Raw genomic sequence first — 13878 nt, 5'->3', positions numbered from 1 at the left:
TATCATTATGAACTGGAATTAAGACATTCATATTAAATATTAAATATTATTCATTCATTTTGGAACACGTATTATTAGACTATAAAATGTATAGTTTGATAAATTCACAATACTAATACATTTCCATAAAAGAATTCATACATATTACATACATTTTAGATAAACTATAATAGGTATAGTTTATGATACATCACTCAACGCACTCGTACAAAAAGGGGTACAAATACAAAGTACCGGGTCTCTATACAAAAAGGGGTACAAATACAAAGTACCGGGTCTCTATACAAAAAGGGGTACAAATACAAAGTACCGGGTCTCTATACAAAAAGGGGTACAAATACAAAGTACCGGGTCTCTATACATAAAGGGGTACAAATACAAAGTACCGGGTCTCTATACAAAAAGGGGTACAAATACAAAGTACCGGGTCTCTATACAAAAAGGGGTACAAATACAAAGTACCGGGTCTCTATACAAAAAGGGGTACAAATACAAAGTACCGGGTCTCTATACAGAAAGGGGTACAAATACAAAGTACCGGGTCTCTATACAAAAAGGGGTACAAATACAAAGTACCGGGTCTCTATACAAAAAGGGGTACAAATACAAAGTACCGGGTCTCTATACAAAAAGGGGTACAAATACAAAGTGCCGGGTCTCTATACAAAGCTATTATGATATTAAAACTACACATCCTCTAAAATTGTTAGACTTCAACTATAGTCGCTGAGCGTATATGTTGAGTCATATAAGAATTTAGTCTTGATTGGCCTAGAATTGGTGGTGCCCGCCTCATCTCCTGTTCCTCGTTGGGTTGTGGACCTAGGGCAGACCCACTATATTCAACGTTTTATCTAAGTTAAGCCTTATATAACTTTATATGTTGGACGATTATAGAGGAACTCTACGGATTACTCTAGGGTTCATTACAGCATCATGTAGGATTATTTCTATTCATACTTAACTAAGAAAATATTGGATTTTTTGGAAATCAAACTAAATCGATTTTACAAGGAAAAACGGTTTCTACTTCAAACAAAACTCTTATGAACTCACCAACCTTTGTGTTGACACTCTTTTAAAACTACTTGTATTCTCAGGAAATCAGTGAAACAGGAAAACTTCATCGCTTTGAGGATGGGACGCTAAACCGTCAACAAATTATTTTGTCATCATAATGTAATTGCTTTTGAAACATGTAAACATATACTTTGGTGTAACTTTTGCAATTATATTTATGGTGGTTGTTTTTACTTTGAGCACTATTATACACGTTGTTGTGATACTGTACATGAAGTCCTCCACCCCCAGACGTTTCCGCCATCCTTGGTTTGGGGGTGTGACACGTAAACTCATGGGGAATGGGTGTTTTGGACCAAAAACTCTTGTATAAGTTTATTCATGGGGAGTAAACTCAAGTCCCAAGTCCCTCGCTTCAATTCCCGTCCTTAAACGCCACCCGGGTCCCTCCAAACACTTGTAATAGAGTGTTTTCGCGATTGAAAGTAATGGTCCTTATCAATTAATCAATCTAAGTCCTAATTAGATACAAATGTGTATCTTTACATCATAATTAGGAACCTCGTGTGTTTGCAAGCCCCGGACCAACACTTAGCATCCGAATTCGCCACATTCCTCGTCCGGTGAGTTCATACCCCTACGCTTTTTCAACTGTTTTCACTGTTTTCAGGGGGGAATACAAGCAAAAGTACAAGGAAATCTTGTACTCAAACTCATTGTTTTCAGTTTAATCATTTTCATTCTGTATGTTCTAATATCAATAACTGTGTTTATCAAATAGTTCGAATTACGAATTTAGCTTTCAAACGAATCATAGATATCTCGATGAAATGTTCTAATCTAAACTATGTTTCATAATCTACGAATAACTTACTAATTTACAATGATAACTAATTACGAAAATGAAAACGAATACGAAGCTATAACTAGGAATAGAATGAATAAAGAATCAACAACTAGAAACAGAACGGATAACACATCTATAACTAGGAACAGAATGGATAACGAAACAATAATTAGGAACAGAATGAATACGAATGCGAATACGACTGCGAATAGTATTAGGAGTAGGATTAGGAATAGGAATGCGACTGCGAATACGAATACGAATACGACTGCGAATACGAATACGAATGCGAATACGACTGCGAATAGTATTATGAGTAGGATTAGGAATAGGAATGCGACTGCGAATACGAATACGAATACGATAAGTAATAAGAGTAGAAATAGAGAAACGAATACCGTAACGAATACGAATACTAGGACGAATAAGTACGCGAATATGTTTAAGAATATAAATACTGAACATCCATAACTAGTAAGGACACACACCCACACAGTCAGGAAAACATGGGGTTTTCCTGGAGAAAACAAAACATTACCTAATCACTTGTATATCTTTTACATCTTTAACATCTTTCACATTAGAAATCAACATGCAGGAAAGCATGGGGCTTTCCTGAGTAATACTTACATAACTAGAAAGAGTAGCAAACCGAATAACATTACATGTTTCACAACTAGTAACGTACAATTAGGAAAGTATGGGACTTTCCTGAGTTCATAGTTAAACATAACCAGAATCGTGTAACCTAATAATCAATTAACTTTCTCTTTTAAGAAAATATGGGATTTGCTTGGATAACAACTTTTCGATAAACAAAAGGAAACTCGTACATTTTCGCAAAACAAACATCTTATGAACTCACCAGCTTTATGCTGATTTTCAAACTGCTTGTATTCTCAGGTCCACATTAGACAGGTACCTAGCAAATCTTTTGGAGAAGACGGAGCGTACAGAAGACTCGTCTCTACTTTTGTTCATATATACTATGTATTACGAATGTACAACTTTACTTTTGAACAAATGTAAACTTTGATATGTAATGTCATGGTTGTTTACTTTGCTTACTATGTACATTGGATTTGATACTCAACTTGGTAGTCCACCCCGGAGACGTTTCCGCCTTTGGTTTTCGGGGTGTGACAGATTTTAATTTCTATCATTGTAATTATTTAAAACATAAAACATTGGTTTTGTTTTTAAAGACAACAATCTACATTAACTATTGTTGTTGTAAAATTATTAAAGATAACGTATTTAGAAACTCTTAATTATTTTAATTTGGTTTAACAAATTTAATGTTTTTAAAATTTATTTGATGAATATTATTAGTTTCTATGATTGTAGTTATTTAAAACAAAAAACATTGTTTTTGTTTCTAAAGAAAATATTATAGTTTTTTATATAATATTACTTTTAACTATTCTTATTGTAAGTTATTTTTAAGCTATTTATTTGAAAAATGTTAATGATTATAAAAAACGTTTTATGTTTTTTTTTTCTTAATTTAGGATTAGACTTTAGGTTTATTACTATAATTTATAATCTTTAACTATTAATAAAACACTCTCTCGATTTTTTTCAAGTTTAACTGAAATTTTGATTGAAGTTAATTGTTTAATATAGGGCTGGCAATTCTCGACACGATCCGCGACTCGACCCATGACACGACACGAAATAAATGGGTTTGGGTTGAGTTTTTCAACCCGTCAACTTGCTAACCCGTCAACCCGTTTGTTAAACGGGCCATATATGGGTTTATCAAACAATAAACGGGTTGACCCGCCAACCCATTTATATTTTTAATAAAAAAAATATTTTATTTTTAAATGTATTTATGTATCAAGTATTAATATTTAAAAAGTATTATATAATATATATACCATTGATTCATAGACAACTGGACTGTTTTGACATTTTGACTCGTGCTTCTCAAAATTCAAATCGTGTATGACTATATCTCCCTCTTCCAAACTCCCAGTGTCCCGGTCTCCCACAATCGTACTATCCCCTTTGTTACTCTGTGATCGAAATCAGGTATCAAAATGGTGTTGGAGAATTGACTATGTTTTTTGGGAAAAAAAAATGGGAATTGTGGCTATTACTTTAACACTTGAATTATCTATGTTTGTATTAATGTTTAGTTTGAACATGTTTTTATGAATGTTTTTATTTTCATTTAGATGTTTAAGACTTAAGTGTCTAAAATTAGGATATGTTTGCATCAACCATCAAAAATTTATTCATGTTCGATTGTCAATTTTATTTATGGAATCTCACCCACGAACCCGCCAACCTATGAACTCGTATAAATAAATGGGTTGGCGGGTCATATATGGGTTTATGTTCCAAACCCGCCAACCTGTGACCAGCCAACCCGTGACCTGTATATTTAAATGGGTCGTGTTTGAGTTGGCATATTTTGACCCGTCAACTCTGTTGGGGTGCAAAGTTTTTCATTCATGACTTTGTAAATGTTTGACTTTTGTAAAACCCACTTGCATGTGGTGCTTTAGCCTTTAGACCCATTTGGTAGTTAGAGTGAGAGAGAGACATGTAAACACCTCTATAAATAGTGGGTTTGTCCACTTGTAGAGGTGTGCTTGAGAGATGTAGAAGTGAGTGTGTAAGTGTGTGTTAATTATGTAGTCTAGATCTAGATCCTTTTTGTAACACCATATACATTCAATATATCTCTTAAACACCCAAATCACCATGTTCAATTGTGCAAGCTTTAATTCTGCATGCCAAACCATGTTCTTTGTTACTACAATTGGTATCAGAGCGAGTCTTCAAGATCAAGGTGATATTTGAAGAACGATTGTTTGTTTGGCAATTTTTGTCGCAATTTGATCAATTTTGGTGAGTCTCTCTCTATGATCTCTCATAATTTCTTTGAATTCGTGCGTTTCGTTTTTGATTGGTGATCGTTTAACTCGTTGGATCAAATTTTTCTTGAAAAACCCATTTGTTGTGATCCAATATTTTTTTTTCGTTGATCAAAGCCCAAGAAAATCTCATATTTGTTTGTTTGATTCAATCTTAAATTTCCAAGTGTTCAATTTAATCAAAATCTGGCCAAAAACAATTGGTTACTGTTCGTACTTCAATAACCAAGTCCAAAAGAATTAAATCAATTGAAAATTGATTCAAGCCCAAAATCTAGATCGAATACTATTCATCAAAGTCAAGCCCATTGTTTTGATCATTTATTGTCTTTTAATCGACATTAGTTCTTTTAAGCCCAAAAGCCAAGATATATATTGGAATCTGATTCGCAATACGTCATTCATAGTTCATCATCTTCATACGCTTTACAAGTTGTACCATTGGATGTTCATATTTCTGTTCTTCATCGTTTTTGATCTTGAATTTCGTTTTCGATTCAATGTTCCTCTTTATTGATTTGAAGTATTTGTTATTCAAAACCAGTGAATTGATTTTACTTTACTGATTATGATCTCAATCTTGAGAAATCGTCAACTGTTTCTTTGATTTCGATGAACACTCAAGAACATTATGAACAATGATGAAGAACAGGTTGAATGAGTTTGCTTGATTGAAATTTGCTCTGAAATTATTTTCGATTTGTGTTTGTTAACTGACAAATTCGAAAAGTCAAAGATGAGTTTTAAAATTTTGGAATTCGTCACTAGATTCACGATTCGTGAATAAACAAGGCGATAGATTGAGTTGACGTTTAAGGCGAATTTGATTTTGGAGTCACGATCGTATTTTTGATTAAAAAGATGTTACTAAAGAACGAACAAATGATCGATGTGAAGTCTAGAAAAATAGAATTGGCGAATGATTGGATGTATCTATAAGTCGATTTGGAAAGAGGGCTGATTGAAATCGATTTCGCATCTTGAATACATTTGGATAAAATTGAGTTCACAAGTTCGATTGATAAAATGCGAATAATAATTTTTTTTGATTGATCTTTGTTGTGTTCGCATTTGAGGTTAAGAAAGGATCGCATTTGAAATTTTGGGTTTGGTGATTGAAAAACGAATGTTTGATTTTGGTGTTGACGACTTGGAATCATTAACGAAGGATTAACAATCGATTTCTTCGTTGATTTGGGATCAATAGTCAATGGGTTGGGGATAAACACGAACTGGAAATATTGTTTTTGGGTACGAGAGTTGATTTCGTTTTTGATTGGGTTCGAATGATGTTGAACAGATGGTCGATTTGTGATTTGGTTTTGAAGATTTTAGATTTGAAGGGAAAAATGGGATAATATACGAAGGGTGTTTGGATTGATACGAAGGGGATAAAATGGTTCTTATTTTCGAATGGGTGGTTAATCCTAACGAAGTGTGTTTATGATTTATATGAAGGGATAAAAGGAGTGAATGTACAAAGACATTTTTCGAAGGGGGTATATTCTGAATTTTCGAAGGGGGTATTTTGGAAATTTATACGAAGACTTTTACTGTTCATTAATGAGCCTTCGTATGCTTCGAATGTTTTGATCAAGAAGTAGAATTTTCGAAAACAGCCCCTGAACCTTCGAATTTTTGTCACTTCGCAAATTAAAGCAAGTTTCGTATGTTTGATACTTTTCACCCAACTTCAAAAATTGTTTGAGGCTTCGCATATTTGGTACAAGTCTTCGTATGTTTGGTGCACAAGAGCAGAATTTACGAATATAGTCCCTGAAACTTCGAATTTTTGGCAGTTTTCACCCAAATTCGAAAAAGGACTATTTTTTGCTGAAAATTGAAGATTGCGCATTTCAGGCCCCTGTAGTTTGTGCAAATTGACGCTTTCTACCCAGATTTGGAAAAGGGGGAGAGTTTTGCATATTTTGCTGTTTTGGGCACAACGGGTCACTGCAGAATTTTGAAATTGACAATTTCTACCCATTTTTGAGAAATTTTGTCAAAGGCGATCCGTGAACGGCAATAAAAATTGAATATTTTTTGGGTTTTCCGGATTGAAGCACAAAGTTTATGCCACATGTTAAGGGGAAGTTTTGACACGAAAAATTCCGAATAGAGCACGTTCTTTTTCCTTTGGAGTTTTATAATCAAATTTCAATTATAAAAAAGGGGAAAAGTTTTATATGGAAATTCGAACTTGAATTTTTCATATTACGCGGATTTGAAGACCGAAGTGATCTTGAAGTTTTGAAGCCACGAGATGATGCAATTGGAAGCTCGGAAGTGATGTATTCGAAATGGGTTTGGATTTATTGAAGATTTTTGGGGTGTGTTTTTATGCGCAACTATTGGGTGATTATTTGGAGTTTGGAATACTCTTAATCATTCGTTGCTGCTCGGGTTGTATGGTCTCACATCCTAGAGCCCAAATTGAAGAGTCATGGAAGAATTGAAGATTGAAGTTCGTTTCGACATGTGTCACCTTTGAGGCTCGAACTACGTAGTGCTTGATTTTGGAAGATTTGAAGTGAGTCATTCATTCCTAACTTTGAGGGGGAGAATGTTGGGGTGCAAAGTTCTTCATTCATGACTTTGTAAATGTTTGACTTTTGTAAAACCCACTTGCATGTGGTGCTTTAGCCTTTAGACCCATTTGGTAGTTAGAGTGAGAGAGAGACATGTAAACACCTCTATAAATAGTGGGTTTGTCCACTTGTAGAGGTGTGCTTGAGAGATGTAGAAGTGAGTGTGTAAGTGTGTGTTAATTATGTAGTCTAGATCTAGATCCTTTTTGTAACACCATATACATTCAATATATCTCTTAAACACCCAAATCACCATGTTCAATTGTGCAAGCTTTAATTCCGCATGCCAAACCATGTTCTTCGTCACTACAAACTCGCGACACGCTAACCCGAACACGACACGATTGCCAGACCTAGTTTAATATTATATTGAAATTAATAATTTAACTTTTTTGCATCTACTCATAAATTAGACAAATGTTGTGACTTTAAAAATAATTGCTCACATACGATAATATATTTAAACTAATAAGTTAACTATAATATGTTAAAAAGTTAAAATCATAAATTTATAAATTGAAATATAATATGACATTTAAATATTGTAGTTTAGTCAATCGTTTGAATGACTTCTATCCTTGAATGACTTCTATCCGCGAGTTACACATGAATAAAATTAAATATAATATATGGTTTAATGTTATTTATAGTTGTTGTTATTGTTAATTACCTTTTTAAAATTTCTTTGCTTAATGTTTTAATTTCTATCATTATAATTTTTTAAAACATCAAACATTGTTTTTTTTTATTTTAAATGTAACAATATAATCATTTGTATAGAGTTATTTTTAACTATTGTTATTTTAAGTTATTTTAAGCTACTTATTTGAAAACTTTTAACGATTATAAAAATATCTTTAGGATATATTTTAGTTAAATTAAGATTACAATTTAGTTTTTGCATTTATGACTACAAGTTATCACTTTTAACTATTTGCAAAATATTCTTTGGTTTTTTAAGTGGAACTGAAATTTGTATTTAAGTTAATACTGTAATATTATATTTAAATTAATAATTTAAGTATTTTGTCCAAACTCTTCAAAATTTGTAGGTTTAAACTAATAATTGTTACATACAATAACACTTTAAATCTAATAAATTAAGTATATAATATATTAAAAGTTAAATAAATAACTTTATAACTAGAAGTAAAGATATTATTTTAAAATTAAAATTTAGTTTATTTATGATTACACTTTAGGTTTGATAAACTTATAATCATTATTAGAAAGAAACTACAATTTATCAGTTTTAACTATTTTCAAAATATTTTTTGGACTGTTTAAGTTAAACTAAAATTTATATTTAAGTTGACCCTATAATGTTATATTTAAATTAATAATTTAAGAATTTTATATAAATTATTCCAAAATTGTATCTCTAAAATGATAATGCTTTGCATCCAATATTATATTAAAACTAATAAATTAAGTATAATATGTTAAAAAAAATTTAAAAACATAACTTTATAAATAGAAGTAAAAATATTATTTTAATATTGAAATTTATTTTATATATGATTATAATTTAGATTTCATATTTATTTAACCTTATTAAGCAACTTATAATTATTATTAGAAAGAAAGAAATTGAAAAGTCATGGGAGTACCAAATGAATGTGGTGAAAGGAAAAATGCATAGGAGTTTCAAATGAACGTGGTAAAAGGAAAAATGCTTCCTTAATAATATAGTATGATATGATATGATATGGTGATAATGATGATAATGATAATAATATATAGATATAGATAGATATAGATAGATTAGTTCTTACATGTAATCTAAAAGGACCCTAGCATTAAGAGGAATATTATCAAATCTTGTGATTGCAAGAACTATTTGAAAGATCACTATCTTTTACAAAAGTTCTCTAAGTTCTTCAATATGAGAACATGTTAAAGTATAGTTAAGAAAAGGCACTACTAGAAAGCAGGCCTTTAATGACACGCGATTTATGATACGCAAAAGTGTGTAACTAAAAATAATGTCAGCTCTCTAGAAATTTTTGCGTGACCTAAAATTAGTGTCAGGAAAAAAAACACGTATTATAAAATATGTTTCATCTAAACATGTCGTTTTATAAATTTTAATGAAACGCGCGTTATTTAGTAATAAGCAGAAAAAGAAAAGCCCACTTTCACTTCTCTCTTTGCCCTAAGCCTTTTTTGACACATCTTTCTTTCTCCCCACAATCACAATCGACGATAAATCTTTCGCCTCCCCACATCGACCGCCAACTACTTCTTCCCCTCACACTCCGACCACCGCTATGTGCTCTTTCCTGGTCGTCGATGTCGATCAAGGATACAATAGACACACCATCGCTAGACTTCTTCTTTGCCCTAACCCGTTTTCCATGTCATCCTGTACAATTTCTTTCCCGCTTCCATTTGACGTTCTTTGAGACAAACCCACCTCTGTCCAACACCAGAAGTACATCATCGTCGACCCTCCGCCAACATCGCACCTTCTTCAATACCTTTCTCTACCATTGGCCTTCCTCTTCCAAAGTCGATTGTAATCTCTTTCACTAAAGGAATCATCAAGTAAGATATCACCTCCTATCCTACGTTTGAATTTAAGAATATACAATCCTATACTCCAGGGGATAAAAGGTTTATAACTTCCGTCAATTGCTTATAATGCTAGGCCATTTGGCCAGACCTCTCCATTGCCTCCTACAAGGTCTGTTAATTGTTGTTATGATGATTGTGAGGGTATTTAGGTCATTTAATAAGAAAGTTATCTTTCTTTTTTGGTTTCATTGCAGCAAAGACAACAATACAAATAAACCTGGTAGTAAAGTGAAGCTTTTTTAGAGACCTGCTAAGACATAGATGATAAAATGTTTTCTGGATAATAAAGTTTTGGTAAAATGGAATAAATAAGGGCAAATTTGGAAAAAATAAAGTCATGGTCTTGCTAAAAGTTGTACTCAAAAGTGTTTGGTTGTATTTGATTTTGCAGAGCTTAAAAATGATGAATTAAGGCACACACCGACTAATGCTCTGAGGCACGTTTTAATTATAGACCTCATCAAATTGGCTTTTTTTGTTTGTAATAAAAAAGTAATGATTTATTATTGATTGTTACTTGTTATATATATACATGGAAATGAAGTTTGATAAGTGAAGTATTAAATAGGTGAAAAACCTATTTAAAAATTAGGTGTGAGTTTCCAACTGAGATCCTATTGAGTAGTAATTGTGGTCTTGCATACCTTAGGCGATCTATGATCTCCAATGTTCTCATTCTTTGGGAAATTGTTGTATTTCTCAATTATTTAAGGTACATCACCCTCACCCTCACCCTTTTTATTTTAGTCATCCTTTTTGTCTAAAAAATGAATAACTTCTTTCATGTGTGTTTATGTTATGATCGGGCTAAATGCAACAAAGAGCAGTGTGTTTGTTTCCATTCATTTGATTATATTATAAGTAACAACTAAAAGAAGTTGTACCTTTGATCTTTTTCTCATCAAGATATTCTACTTTGAAAATTCTACTCATTTATAGCAGTAAAAAATGCTATAAATGAAATTTACCCTAAAGTGGAACCAATTCAGGAGTTGTATCATTATATTATTGTGATCCTTATTGTCTAATACATGACCTCTCCATGATGAGGAATAACTCATAAACAGTTCTCCTTAATTACTTGGTTTTCATCTTGAATTGGTGATAAAAAGTGAAACAATCAAAATTCTAAACGGTGATTATCTAGTTTGGGTGGAGCTTCATTTAGTCTCATTTCTTAGAACTTATTCATTTAGTACAAGCAAACAGTATCAAAAAGTTACCATCAATCACCAACTAGCCATCATAATTGTAGGCAGTTGAATTGTAGGTAAAGTTACTCATGTTACATTGCATCTTCCTAATACTCAAAATTAAATGTTCTTAATAAAAATCGCACCTGAAGTTCTTTTATCATACGAATTCACAGTTATTTTATTGCATACATTTTAAAGTATTTATGATGATTACATGGATGACCCTAAAAATCTCTACTTATTATTTACAATTCTGACAAAGGGAGGTTGCAATGTTAAAGCAACAATTGCAGAGTCTGCAAGAGAAACATAAGTAAATTTTCTATCTAACAAGATTCAATAAGTGCAGAGCATGAAAACTAGTGATACATACTATGTTATTAGTCTGCAAGGACAACCTTTTACATGAATTTCTAATATGGCAAATAGTTTGACATGTTACATCCGTATACTACAGTATTACAAGGCTAAATTAGGAATAATCCAGGAAATAAAAAACTAACAATTTCACTAAATTGCTTCATGTCTAGATGCTATGAATTACTAAAAACATGGCGAATTAATCCTACCAAAAATCTTTAATTAAGAGCATCCACAATGGTTAACCTAATGTTATGACTTATTATATTTGCTACATCATCTTTCTTCTAACTTTATTTAACAAAAACCTATTAACATAAACTTTCTCTAATGGTTAACCCCTTTCAAAAACTCCTTTAAAATTAAAAATATTAACTATTTATCATTATCTATATATATTGTTTCATAAAGCTCCCTCATCTTATTTATCGTTTTCTAAGCACACATCATATCAATATATGATATTGGGGAGTAAAATGAAATCACGTGATATTGTCACTCCTCCTTTGCTTCTATACAAGTAAGTATTCCCTTCCCCATCTTTTACATTCTTCATGATTTCTAAACACTTGTATACTTTTTAATTTACAAGTTTTTAGCTTTATTCCAGGGATCGATCAAGAACAGCCTCAAAGATGAAACCATGGCAAGGCCACACTTATGTTGTAGTTTTTAACTTTATCAAAGATGATTTACAAGTTTTTAACTTTATTTCAGGGATTTACAAGTTTTTAACATTATTTCAGGGATTTTGTATACTCTTGACAAGACTAGCTTGCTTACCCATTGTTGTTATTCACTTTTCTCATGTCATGGTAAGAAGTAATAACAATCTAATTTCTTTTTTTCTTTTTATTAATATTTTACTTTTCATGTGCAGTCTGTTAAAAGAAGCTTGGTGTTGTTGATAGCAACGAGACTCCTTTCCATTTCTAGTTTTGTTTCATTGCTCTTTACTTAATATACACCTATGATTAGAAAAAAAGATTGTTTTAGTTGAAGCTTAAAAGTTGGTTTTACTTGCTCTTTACAAAATCTCAATAAATTTATTGGGATTTGTTGGTTTATGTGAATCTAATGGTTGCATTATTCAAATTTGCAGGTCTTGTTGATGTGCATAGTGTCAAGAAAAGTACCTCGGATGTTGTGAAGGTGGGCAACAAGTTCTTGTAGTTTAATTATTATTTGTTGATGACTTTCATCTCTTTCGCATTTAATGTATTACATTTGTCTAATATTGGAACAATTATTTGTATGACATTAAATTTTGTGCAATGGATGCTATTTTTTGTATATGGTATTTTATTTTCTATTATGAGACATTAAATGCAAATTTAATTTTAAAATTAGTAAATCTAAAAATATATTTTTTTAAACATTTAAAATTACGATATGCAAAAATAGGTGGTAGCTTCATTTATGAAATGGCGTCGTAAGGTTACGACACACAAATGTGTGTCGTCTTCCTTTATGACATGGTCTTCCTTGACATGCATTTGCATGTCATCTGTACCCTTTTAAGACACACAATGCGTGTCATTAAAGGGTATTTTTCTAGTAGTGAGGCATATAAACCAGTCCAGAAACGGACATAATCAGACCGCACTGAAAAACAGGAAACTTAATATGTTGTAAACTAATAACGAAAAATTGGACTGAATACCACTAACCGATTCCATTTCGGGCTCGGGACAAGTTCGTATTTGGTTATACTAAGAATGTATTATCTAAGAAGGTATTTGGAACCAACCGAATTCGGATGAAGATCAAAAAACCAGAAACCAAATAATTTGTAAACTAAGATCCAAGAATCAGACAGAATACCACTAACCAGTTCATTCTCGTTCCAATTTTGGTTCGATTTTTCTGTTAGAAAGCTCATCCCTAGTTAGGAAATTAGTGATACTACACGAAGTTAACTCAAATTGAGTAAGTAACGATGAAAATCATTACACTTGATTCAGGCCATCAAAATCAATAAAAAAAATGAAGAAAGTTTTCAAAAGCTCAATAATATTAAATCAATGGTACGGTGGGCTCAATTTGTCAAAATGGTTTAATAACCTATAATCCAAAGCCAAGGGGTTCATAAACCGTAATAAAAAGTCAAAGGGTTCAATAGACCATAATGCAATATCAAGTTCCAATATACAAAATAATAATAATAATAATAATAATAATAATAATAATAATAATACTTACAATGGTTAGCCAAATAATATCAATGGATCTCGAATAATTCATCAAAGCAAAATACAAAAAGTCAATCAACAATAATAATGTTGCAATATGCATCTATCATGTTCCTAATTCAATCTCCAAAGTCCAATTTTACATAGATGACTAATTAGTACTAGTATACGAAAGATACATTTTGAAGATACACTTTGGGATTATATAAG

Source organism: Lactuca saligna, chromosome 2, assembly GCF_052625555.1.
Source record: "Lactuca saligna cultivar CGN05327 chromosome 2, ASM5262555v1, whole genome shotgun sequence".
Taxonomy (NCBI): Eukaryota; Viridiplantae; Streptophyta; class Magnoliopsida; order Asterales; family Asteraceae; genus Lactuca; species Lactuca saligna.
This window is presented reverse-complemented; position numbering follows the sequence as displayed.